This window comes from Pipistrellus hanaki (assembly GCF_964339955.1).
Source record: "Pipistrellus hanaki genome assembly, chromosome: X".
Taxonomy (NCBI): Eukaryota; Metazoa; Chordata; class Mammalia; order Chiroptera; family Vespertilionidae; genus Pipistrellus; species Pipistrellus hanaki.
The window spans coordinates 57,232,181-57,245,390 of NC_140524.1; positions in this window are offsets into that span (position 1 = coordinate 57,232,181).

A 13,210-nucleotide genomic window follows, 5' to 3' on the forward strand; every position below is an offset into this window, starting at 1 on the left:
TATGGAAGTTACTAAACATTTCTATTTCAGTTTCCTTATTTTCAGACAGAGATGGTAATATTAGTATCTCACAAAACTATGAATGATTTTAAATACCTTAGTGCATGTAAAGTATTTGGAACAGTGCCCGGCCTACAGGAAGTACTTGTCATTATTACTATTTTTCATTTCTTCCCCTGCTGTGCTCATTTAGATGCTATGAGACAAAGCATTTTCTGAGCCCCACCTACAAGAAGCTTATGATTTAGCTTTCCCAAGACCAGAAAATGAAACAAAGCAAACAAACAAACAAAAAACACCCTAACCCTTCCCCGATAAGGGATATAATTTTAGTTAAAATAAACATGTATTCCAGTTTGCCTGGGGAAGTTCTGGGTTTTGCATGTTATCTTACCATTATGATTAATTAAATATCTTTTCACTCTTAAAAGTGTCCTGTTATGGAGAATACATTTGACTATAATTCTACTTATATGTAGGTTAAAAACTGGGTAATCCTGAAAACTTAAAATATTATCGGAATTCTCCAAAATCTCAGAGAAGTGAATCAACAAACATTGCAATACATTGCTCTATCTTCTTGATTGTTTAGTAGAGATCAATATGCCTTTAAATTAATTGCATTAGGATGGTTTTTTCATGTAATTCTTCAGAAAAAAAGTGATACTCTTTTCCTTGCTTTTAAGAACTGTACCTAAAGACACCCAAGGGTTATTAAAACACCCATAGCATCTATGAAACGTTTTCCTCAATATAGTACATGTTTATTCCTCTACACACACACACACACACACACACACACACACACACACACACACACTGTTGTATTAAAGGAAATTTAAAGCCACTTATTACTTTACCATTGCAAATTATTCACTCAACACATATGGGAATATTGTTAATAAGGCCATCCATTGCTTTAGCATTCTCTTTCCTGTAAGGAGTACTTGCAATCTTCTTTGTTTTTCCTACAGAATTATTTCCAGCCCCTTTAATCATTTTGGGGGGAGGGGTAACTTCCTACATTTCCTACAGCTTGCTGAAGTTGCACAACCTCAAAATAGATTCCACATTCCTACACTTGATCTTAGCCAAAAGGCCGAGAAGCGATAGACTCCACATTCCTATAAAGTCTGAGCAAAGTGAAGATAATGTCAGGATTAATTTATGATTCATGACAGGAGAAATATGTTGCCACCATTTCAAAGGTTCTCACTATTTGGTAATGGTAAGGAGATAGAATAAAAGGCATATATAATATTCATTTATTTAAAGGAATATAAAAATTTTGTCTGAGTGCTTCAAAAACTAATCACTAAAATTACTTTAAGAGCAGTCACCATTTGTAGATGAACTTCAGGATTACTGCATCTTGGTGTCTACACCTTCGTGTAATTCTCTCCCCATGAATGTGGACACGGTCCATAATCAATTACAGCCTTTAGAATATGGCAGAAGTGATGACATGTCATTTACATCATTAAGTTACATAATACTCTGTTTTTCTAGCAGACTTCTTCTAGAGCAGTGGTTCTCAACCTTTCTAATGCCGCAACCCTTTAATACAGTTCCTCATGTTATGGTGACCCTCAGCCATAAAATTATTTTTTTGCTACTTCATAACTAATTTTGCTACTGTTAATGAATTGTAATTTAAATATCTGTGTTTTCCGATGGTCTTAGGCTCTACAGCACCTGTGGGTGACAGGTTGAGAACTGCTAGCAGGGTTGCCTAAGACCATCAGAAAACACAGGTATTTACCTTATGATTCATAAAAGTAGTAAAATTACAGTTATAAAGTAGCAACGAAAATAATTTTATGGTTGGGGGTCACCACAACATGAGGAACTGTATTAAAGGGTCACAGCATATGTTAAATTAAAAATACTAATGTTACTTAACAAAATGGTAAAAGATATCAGCCATTACAACTTTCTGTAACTTTGGCTCAGTCATTAGGTGCCAGAGAAAATTCTTAGTGAGATCATTAACTATTTTTATAAGCCTGTAGCTATTGCACATATCTCTGGTTGGTAAATTCTACATGGATTTCAGTCTTAGGTAGGACTGATGAGGTTCAGACCTTCTCTCTAATACTATGTTATGCTTTGTCTAGATACTAACTAGTCTGTTTATTGATCCTTGAAAAGTACCTACTGCCCAAGTCTGGATACTGATTAGGAATACTAACTCTTCAGCTACATTTTTCCTAACTACCCTGAATAGAAGACAAGCACCCAGATGAGATGAGAAAGAAAGGGAGAGAGAGGGAGAGGGAGAGGGAAAGAGAAGGAGGGAGAGAGAGAGAGAGAGAGAGAGAGAGAGAGAGAGAGAGAGAGAGAGAGAGAGAGAGAGAGAAGATTTTACTACTAATCAACTAATCATCAGGAAAATTTTTAAAAATATGACAAAAATTATCAATTTATGAAAGTGATAATGTTTTAAAATTCATTTTCTTCTATTATTTCTGTCTTATTTTTTGTTTTTGAGCTATACTTCATATGCCATAAAATTCATTATTCTAATATGTACAATTTAGGGTGTTTTGTACATTCACAAAGTTAGGTAAACACCACCACTATCTGGTTCTGAAACATTTTAGCACCTCAAAAAGAAACACCATACCTATTAATACTAGTTAATAATTCCCCTCCCCTTCCCTCAATCCCTGGCAATTAGTAATCTACATTCCGTCTCTATGAATGTACCTTTCAAAGATACTTTATAAGAATTATATTAAGGCAATGCATGTCTTTTCTGACTAGCTTCTTTCACTCTGCATAATGTTTCAAGATTCATGCATGTTGCAGCAAGTGTCATTACTTTATTCTTTTTTATTAGCAGACTAGAGGCCTGGTGCATGAAATTCTTGCATGGGTAGGGTCCCTAGGCCTGATGGGCAAAAAGTGCAGATCAGGATCCCCGCCTCCTAGCCTTCCCACCTCCTCCTTCTCTTACTCACTCAATGCCCTGCCAGTATCTCTGGTCACCAACCATGTTCTGTGCTGCCTCCTGCTGGTCAGCACACAGCATTGCTAGCAATCGAACTCCCAGTCTCCCTGTTGAACTCCCAAGGGAACAATTTGCATACTAGCCTTTTATTATATAAGATAATAGTCCATTCAACAGTTGATGGACATTTGGATTGTTTTCACCTTTTAACTTCTATCAATAATGCTGTTATAAACATTTCGGTATAGGTATTTGTTTGAATACCTGTTTATAATTATTTAGGGTATATACTCAGAAGCAGAATTGATGGGCCATATTTTCTTTCATTAGAGAGGCAATAATAATGTTAAATCAGAAAGGAGGAGTATTTTTTTCTGCCTTATATAAACCTTGTAGCCTTAATTTTTATCTCTAAGCAGAAAAATATTTTGTAGCCTGTTACTAACCTTGTGAAGCATGCATAGTAGAAACATTAAAGCATTTTTTTTGCTTCTATATAATATAATTTGAATTAGATATTAAGTGAATTCATAACTGAGAAATTACCATACTTCTCTTCAGCAAGCCAGAAAGCCCCAATGGTAAACAATACAGAAAATGCATTTCAACCAACTGCTTTCCCAAATAACAAAGAATTTTAGCAAAAGTAGATGAAACCAAACTCATTTAAGGAAAGAATGTGCTCTTCAGAAATATGACAGTATTTGATCATTCCACAACAGATAGGCAAACTCAGGGAGTTCAGTAAGCAATATATGAAGGTAGAGAGAAATATATGATTTCTTCCTTATTATCTATGCTTTATTTTCCTAGTTATTGCCTCTAAATTTTATAGATTCTGACACTTGTTCTAAAATAGGTTAATTATGAATTTATACCAATAATAAGTACCTTTGGTAAGCTAATTATTTGAAATACCATTTAACAAAATATTTCAGAAGGAGAAAATCATAATGTTAGTTAAACTGACAATGGTAATAATGACAATTCATTATTGTCTATGAAATTGGGTTAGCATCTTCCCCACTGAGAGCTGGGGGTGAAGACCTTATGATATCTTGAGAAAAAGAATTTTCTGAGACTTGCACAGGAGGATAAGTGATTTTCATTTGCAGGGAATTACATCTGTTTTTCTAAAATCTAGTTCCAGTCATTAGAAGTACGACTGAGGTTTCAGTAGAACTAAAAGCAAAGCCAGTGTCCAGAGTTTCCATTTCATGTTTCAGCTGGATCTAGTTCAGCATCAGGCTAGTTGCAGTTTATTAGTCCATTGCATGTGGGGTCGACAAGGCATGAGCCACACAGGAAAATGCCAAGAATCAGGAGAGAGAGCTCTGCAAGCCAGGAGCCAACCAAGAGAGCACAAGAGAATCAAGAGCAGAAGAGCAGAAGGGCACTAAGAGAGATAAACAGGGTGAGTTCCTTTGTTTGGGAAATTAAGTATCCCAAATGTCATGCTCTTGTAATAGCTACACCCATTCTGGCCAATGACCTGTTCTCAGGTGTGACTGACCAACAAGTATGTGCCTAATGTCACCCAAGCTTTACTGGGCATGCATCTATTTTCCTTTTGTGCCTTTCCTCTTATTAAAAAGCAGGTTGATTACAGCAGGAATAATACATTGAGTGCATATGATGTGTTCAATATCATCTAAATAATTATGCATGCATAATTTCATTTAAAACTTACATCAAATCTAGAAAGACTATCATTTCATAGATTCATTCACTTTATAATTTAGGAAACTTAGGGCCAGAGAAATTAAGTAATTTGTCCATGTATGCCCAGCTTATTAGTAGTTCAAATTGGGATCAATTTTATTCCATGCACTAGCACTATAAAATGAACAAGCATAGAAATATATGAGATAATCAAATGTAAGCATTCCTTCCATACATAAAAATCAAATATATTAATGTGGTTTTTTTCCACTTGAGAGACTTTGGTTATAAAGATGGGAGATGGTTAATAAATCACCAGGTTCACCAGATAAAGGATTAAATGAAACAAATTTAAAATCTCTTCTTGAGGCAAATGTATCTCAATCTATAATCATGCCAGCTATATCTTCTGCCAAGACTGGTTTTCAGATGACCAATAAAGAAGATGAAACTAATTTATGGTCAGGTGAGCATTTAGAAATTGGAATAAAACTTCTGAAACTGATGTGCAAAATGTTGTCATATCAACTGAATCATAAGTTTCACATATTCATGATAATAGCAAGCAAGCTCACTATTTTTAACATTTTGATTTTGTCACATTTTTGTTCAAAGTTCTTTTTTGCTGACTTTTTAGCTGTTAAAATTGGCAATACTAAGGCTGCCTTTTATGTTATTTTGAATCAGTCCTTTCTATTCTATCAATAGCCTTTATTTATATCATTAGTGAGGACTGCCATCCAGTGTTCAACTTGATTAATAGCAACTACCATTTCCTGATTCAAACAGCTTCAGATTCCAAATACTGAACTGTAGAGAGCCTCCTGAGAAGGCACGTGGACATTCTTTTAATTCTTATCAGCTGAGCCTGAGGGCACTGGCAGAATCCTGTTATCAGTATTGATTTCTTTATCCAAGTGCTTGGAATGAGGAACAAATAGGACCTTAACTCACCCAGATCTTGATATGCTAAATCTTGTACCAAAAAATGAGGAGCTTACCCAGATCTTGATGAATAGGATCTGGGCACACCCGAAACTCCTTTTGACCTTAAACTCCCCTTTGGAAACCAATAAATATGCTGTGTTGTCTGTGGTGAGTGTGACTGTCTCTCCATCAGAGAAATGGCGCCCACCTAGCACCCAGCTTTATGAATCTATTTCTGCCTCTTGTCTCTTTCTTTCTCTAATTTCTTAATCCCCAGTTCCTCCACTCAGGAACCTGTTGTTTTCCGTGTGGAACAGGGAAAACAGAGAAAATGCCCACCGCACTGAACTTTGTTTTTAACATAGTTAACACCAAGGTATGTTAACCTGCCTCTCTATTAGGAGATGGAATTTATGACAATGAGATAAATCAAAGTCTAAAGTACAGTTTTCAAGTCCGTAATAGTGCTATTTTGCCTCTACATGTTATAAGCCAAACAGAGCTAAAAAGAAGACAATGGAAAAGGCAATGCAAATATAGTGGTGTATGTAACCTACATTTTAATCCTTGGGTACACTTGGGAAAATTAGGTTTCATTACAATTCCACAGTTACAAATAAATTCAAAGGCAAGTTATTATAAGACTTAAGATATAAACCACCAAAACCGGTTTGGCTCAGTGGATAGTTAGTATAACCTTCTTTTATGACTGATACTTTTTCATGCCTTTGATGTTCTACTAATTTTCTTGAAATACTTATTTCCTTAAAATTCTCACTAAGTCCCTTGAAGCTCTCTTTAAGATCCTTGAGCATCCTTATAACCATTATTTTGAACTCTGTGTCTAGTAGTTTGCTTGCTTCTATTTCATTTAGTTCTTTTTCAGGAGATTTCTTCTGTTCTTTCATTTTGACATGTTTCTTTGTCTCCACAATTTGTCTGCTTCCCTGTGATTTTTCTATGTATTAAGTAGAGCTGCTATTGGTACAGTGGCCTTGTGTGACAGATGTCCCATAGGACCCAATGGCTCAGCCTCCCCAGTGATCTGAACTGAGCAGTCTAGGTGTGCTCCTGTGTGGGCTGTGTCCACTGTCTTGTTGTAGTTAAGCCTTGATTGCTGAAATCTGGATGAATGGAAGTCCACGACTAGAGAAATACAGAAGATAGGACCTTGAAACTGGTAAGAGGGGTGAAGAGGTGGAATGGGCTGGTCTGACACCAATGTGTGGTGTTTAGTTGTCATTGGGAGGAATTAAATCCCAGGCCAATTGGCTGTGAGGACCAGCTACAACTATGGAAGAGCTACTGTGCTATTGTGCAGGAGAAACCCTATGGAGCAGAACTTACTTCAGTGGGGCTTTGGTGTTCACTGAGTCTTCCCCTGGAGTGTGTCACTCTTGGTTGTGCATAGATGTGCATAGGACCACGTGACTATCAACCAATTTCTCATTACACAGTTGTAATCTAGGGTGGTCTGAAACTGTCTACCAGGTGCACTGGCTCTGGGCCTCCCCCCCAGAAGTGCAAAGTCAGCCACTGCCGCCTGTGCCCTGCCTGAGGCCACCTTTCAGGAGCTACTGGAACTTATGTTGGGTTTAGAAATGCCCAGGCGAGGCCAAGCTGTGAAACAAAGCAGGCTGCTACCAATACCAGGCCTGGGGCCTGTTATTGAGAGGAATAGGCTATGCTGACACCAGCTGCTGTTAGTTTGAGAGATTTTCGGAAAGGAAATCCTGAGCCAGGAGAGGTAATTCATACGGAAAGGTCTCTGCAAACAGCTTGGGTGGGGCAGGATCTCAGGGAATCATTGGGAAGGAGCAAATAGTGTGAGCCAGGCTGATGGAAACTCAGATCTGGCACTTGCCAGTCATCTTTACAATGGAGGAGGTCTCAGCATAGGAACAATGACCCCTGTAAGTGCCCCTGTTTGAGAGAAAGCCACCCAGGAGTTCTTCCCGTAGTGCCAGACAATCCATCTACTCCCTGTATGCTCTGGGTCCCCTAAGCTGCTGCCCCAGCACTGGAGCTCAGTGTGAGCAAGTCTGAGTAAGTCTGCATGTGGGCACTTTAAAAAGAACTGTCTGGATCTCAGTACCCTTCATGTCACTCAGCCACAATCCTCACTGGTTTTTACAGTCTGAAGTTATGGGAACTTCGCTTCTGAGCATTGGAACCTTGTGCTGAGGTGTTTGGTGTGGAGCTGGAACCCCTTACTCCTCAGCCTATTTATCTCTCTTGATTTTTTTAAAAAAAAGCCACATGATGGTGTCTCAGACCAGCCTGTTTCACAACTCTGCCCTTCCTACCAGTTTCAATGTGTATCTTGTTTCTATAGTTGTAGAACTTCCATTCACCCAGATTTTAGGCAGTTCTGAATGAAGGTTGTTTTGTATTTTAGTTTTAATTATGATGTGGTTGTGGGAAGGAGAGAGTTTTGTTGTTTTCTTATGCCACCATCTTGGTCCTCCAAATTGCAAAATTCTTAAAATAGTTCATGGCATACAGTGAGTGTTCAACAAATGTTACTGGTTAGTATAAATTTATGTACCACTTCAAAGATCCACTTCAACCCAAGTGAGAGCTTAGATTACAACAAGAAATGTAACATGAACTCCATGTCAACTGGGTTTTTCTGCATACTATGGATTTGAAGGAAATTAATTCATTCTTTCTCAGGTCATAATATCTACAGAGAGAAACACATGCATAGTACTAAAACCTACATTCACATCTGGATCCAAATGTTTCTGGAGCATTACTGATGCTTGCTTTACATGTATTGTTTCATTTAATTGCAACAGTACCCCGTATGACGTACTTATTCCTATTATTCTCATTGTGTAGGTAAAGAAACTGAGATTCAAGGAAGTTAATTAAAAATTGCCTGAGGTCATGTATAATAAAGGACAGAGATAGACATTTAAACTCAGACAAATGACACCAGAGGCTGTCCTATTAACCACTTGGCTTTAAAAGTAGCCATCAGTAGAGAAGGGCTACTTTGCTTTGTCAGACCTTCAGTTACAAATTGCCTTCTCCAGGATTGCATTTCCCAAGTGCTATTCCAATAAGAGTTGATGCTCACTTTAGGTTCCAAACCTTTTGAGCTCAACTGGTCAAACCAAAGGAAAAATGTTGCTAGAGAAAATTAGGGAAACAGTTCAAAAGAAGAAATGATAGTAATTTGAGGAGAAAAAATGTACCCTAATTTTATATTGACTGATAACCAGAAGAAAAGCTACCTGTTAATAGTGACCTGTCACTTTAAAGCTTAGTTAGTCTTTAGGAAAATGTCTGTGTGCTATTAGCCTTCATTTTATGCGTGTTCCCATTCATGAGGTCCCCTTTTGGTTTTCTAAGGTCAAAGGCTTATTTTATAAGTAATTCATGTGTATTGTCATATTTGGTTTTTCCTATTTCCTTAATTATTTTTTTTGTACTGTTTAGGAGTTCTGCATGGTTTCTTTAGTAGATCTTGAAACCTATTTTTTAAAAACAAAACTTGGCTTGATCATCATGAGGGAGGTTGTATAAGTATGCAATTGCCTTTTCCACTAAAGAATTGCCAGCCTGCTGCCTGCTTTCTCTGATGTACCTATTGGCTTTCCCCGATAGGTTTTTGAGAGCTTGAATTAGTATTGAATTTAATCAGACTTTCTGATTAAGTTTTTTTTGTTTTATTTTGTTTTTTAAATAAAACACTCTGACTAGTAAAAATAAATAAATAAATTAATTAATTAATTAAAGTAGATATCATTATTATTATTATCAGTATGAGGATATATAAACTGAAACATTAACTAGCCATTGTCCTGGTTGCTATTTCTCTGGCTTCTAACTCTTAGTGAGTTACCAACATGAATTACAGTTCCATTCAGATAATTAAGGCTTAAGCAATTTCATTATATACTGTTAAAATATAAATCTATGTAGGCATTCCATTAAAATTGGCTCTGTCAAAGGATATAGTGCATTTCCTGGAAGTCAGTACTGAGCTTTAGTTAAGAACTTTCACTCTCTAATCCAATGCATTTTCATTGCCAGATTATAAGTAAAAACGCCAAGTTTTCAATAAAGTATTCAACCACAGAAATATTTAACTGTAACTTCTTTTCCTCTTCCTCTTCTTTTTCCCTTTTTGTTCCATTCCTTGTTCCAAGTGTCTTGTCTTGGGGATGGTTAGTTGTTTGAAATAGTTTTTCTAATATTATAGTTCTACAGTATATATGCCGATATAGTATTTATTGAAATTACTCCTTTAATATTCCTTCTCAAATCCTCCCCTCTAGCTTTCTTTCTTTTCCTACCTTTTCCTCCCTCCCTCCCTCCCTCCCTCCCTCCCTCCCTCCCTCCCTCCCTCCCTCCCTCCCTCTCTCCCTTCCTTCCTTCCTTCCTTTCTTCCTTCCTTCCTTCCTTCTTTTGTCTCAGGCTGTGATCTTAGCTAAAGACCTTATTTAGTACATAAATATAATCAATATTGTGTCACTTCTTAAAGAAATTAGGAACTCTTAGACTTCTCATGAAGGTCATGTGGACCAAGATCTTTTTAATTTTAAATTTGGCTTCAACTAAAGAACTCATTCATGAGGAAATATAATTGACAACTAAAGTGGTGGGTTCTATTTGTAAACTTCATTGTTTTTTGATTCTATTGAAGTATTATTTTGCTTTAGTATTCTCTCTTAAGAGGATACTTGTAAAATTGAATCAATTTAAGCCATCTGGAACTTGTGATGTGAACTGAAGAGAATACCATTTTAGGATTCAGATGTACATCATAGGATATCATAGTATAATGCTCATATAAGTTATTTCAAAGTATATAATGTCCTCTTGATGTGCACAGAAGTCATATGGAATAAAACAATGCAAGCTATAGAGTCATTTATTAACTCTACAGTTTAGGGGAGAATAACACTAAAGGGATTTACATTATTTAAAAAATTGGATTCTTCCTCAGTCCAGTATAGGGGCTTTTGACATAAATTTAGAGGATATCATAACAAAATAGCTTTTCTCAAGTTTATATAGGGGGTAAAAAAAAACAATAAAAAAAGAAAAAAAACAATGCATATAAATGACCTTGTTTTTGTTAATTGAACATAATTTATTTATATATGAACTAATAGCTTTATTTGGCTTTAAAAACATTGTAGAAAAAATGAATGTTATATCCTTCTGAATGCGATAAAATAGAAAAAGACCTCTTACTTATTTATTTTTATTTTTATTGTTGACACTGTTATAGATGTCTCCATTTTAATGCCCTTTGCCCATCTTCATAAAGCTCTGGCCACACCTTCCCTGTGACCTTCCCCATACTGTTATCTGTCTATGGGTTATACATATGTTTCTTTAATTGCTTTTGGAAAGAAAATAGAAAGTTAATGATTTTTGAGCAGTGATCTTGTATCTTGCCATAATGTTTAGCTCTCTTATCCTATCTAATAAAAGAGAAATGTGCAAATTGATCGCACCTCCACTATGCCCACCAGTCACACCTACCAGCCAATCAGGAGTGAGTATGCAAATTAGCCCATCCAAAATGGCAGTTAATTTGCACATACAGGTGCAGAGCAAAGACTGAAGACAGCATAAAAGGAAGACAAGTGCTGCTGAAGGGAGTGAAACTGTGGAGAAGCAAGCAGGGCAGCAGAGAAGGGAGGGAAGCAGGAGGATGGTGGAGAAGGGAGGGAAGCAGGCAGGATGGCAGAGAAGGGAGGAAAGTAGGGGAGTGGTGAAGAAGGGTAGGAAGCAGGTGGGGCAGCAGAGAAGGGAGGGAAGCAGGTAGGGTGGTGGAGAAGCCCACAGGAAGCCCTATTCTTGAAAGAATCTTCCTGCAATGGGCCTCTATTTAATTATAATAGATGTTATTTAATTCTCTTAAACATTACAGGCAAAAGATCATTTTGTCCAAAAATAGTGACAATTTAGTTATTTTCTATTTTTACACCTGCCTTTATTTTTAAATCTAAAGCCTTCAATTTCACAGGAAAAAAAAAAAAGGAAAATTAGGGAAATGGACTATTTCCACTCAAGAAATTAGAAAAATGCTAAAAACACATTAAAAAGTAATTATTTCTTTAAATATATTTTATTTATTTTTTAGAGAGAGGAAGGGATAGGGATAGAGAAGTATAAACATCTATGAGAGAGAAACATTGATCACTGCCCCCTTCATACCCCCTACTGGGGATGTTCCCCCCACCCAAGGCACGTGCCCCTGACCAGAATCAAACCCGGGATCCTTCAGTCCACAGGCCAACCCTCTATCCACTGACCCAAACCGGTTTAGGCTAAAAAGCAATTCTTAATAACACATAAGAAACTAAAATTTAAACTGTAACCTTAATTTTAAATACATTTTTAAAATTTATTTTCAAATAGTTACATCAGGATTTACTCTCTAATTCTGGAATGATTTAGATGTGTGTGTGTTTGTGTTTGTGTATGTATGTGCATTTGTGTGTATACAGTATGTGTGTTTAAGGATGCATTGCTTATTTTTTACCGTCTTTGCTAGTAATATCAAGATTTATTTTATTATGAATAGTACTATAATTGTTTTAATATATTTAATTATAAAGTGTTTATAAGTGTGGAATTTTAAAATATTATTATGTTTTGAGCTCAGTTTCTTTCTTTAGTTCTAGAAAATTCTTGGCCATTATTTCTTCAAATTGGTGTGCCACTTCCATTTTTTACTCTACTATATTTCCTTTTAAATATATACTACAACTTAGCAAACTGGTCTTCATGTCTCTTATTTTTTTATTTTAAAATGTTTGTTTTTAATTTCTTTATTGATTACAGTGCTACATTTGTGTCCTTATTTCCCCAATATCCCTCCTATACCCCCCCCCATACGCTCACCACCCTGTTATCTGTTTCCATTGGTTAGGCTTATATGCATGCATACAAGTTGATCTCTACCTATTATCCCCATCTACCCATACCTTCCCTCTGAGGTTTAGTGATCTGATTGATGTTTGCTGTATCTGGATCTAGTTTTGTTCATCAGTTTATGTTGTTCATTATATTCCATAAATGAGTGAGATCATGTGATGTTTATCTTTCTTTCCCTGGCTTATTTCACTTAGCATAATGCTCTCTAGTTCCATCCATGCTGTTGCAAAGGGTAAGAATTACTTCTTTTTTACAGCAGCATAGTATTCTATAGATGTAGCACAGTTTATTAATCCACTCATCTGCTAATGGGCACTTAAGATGCTTCCAAATCTTAGCTATTGTGAATTGTGCTGCTATGAACATAGGAGTGCATATGTCCTTTCTAATTGGTTTTTCTAGTTTCTTGGGATATATTCCTAGAATTAGGACCACTGGGTCAAATGGGAGTTCCATTTTCAGTTTTTTTGTGGAAACTCCATACTGTTCTCCACAGTGTCTGCACTAGTCTGCATTCTGACCAGCAGTGCACAAGGTTCCTTTTTCTCTGCATCCTCACCAGCACTTGTCGTTTGTTGATTTGATGATAGCCATTTTGACAGGTGAGAGATGGTACCTCATTGTCATTTTGATTTGCATTTCTCAGATAATCAGTGACTTTGAGCATGTTTTCACATGCCTCTTGGCCTTCCTTCTGTCTTCTTTCAAAAAGTATTTTTTAGGACCTTTGCCCATCTTTTAATTGGATTATTTATCTTCCTA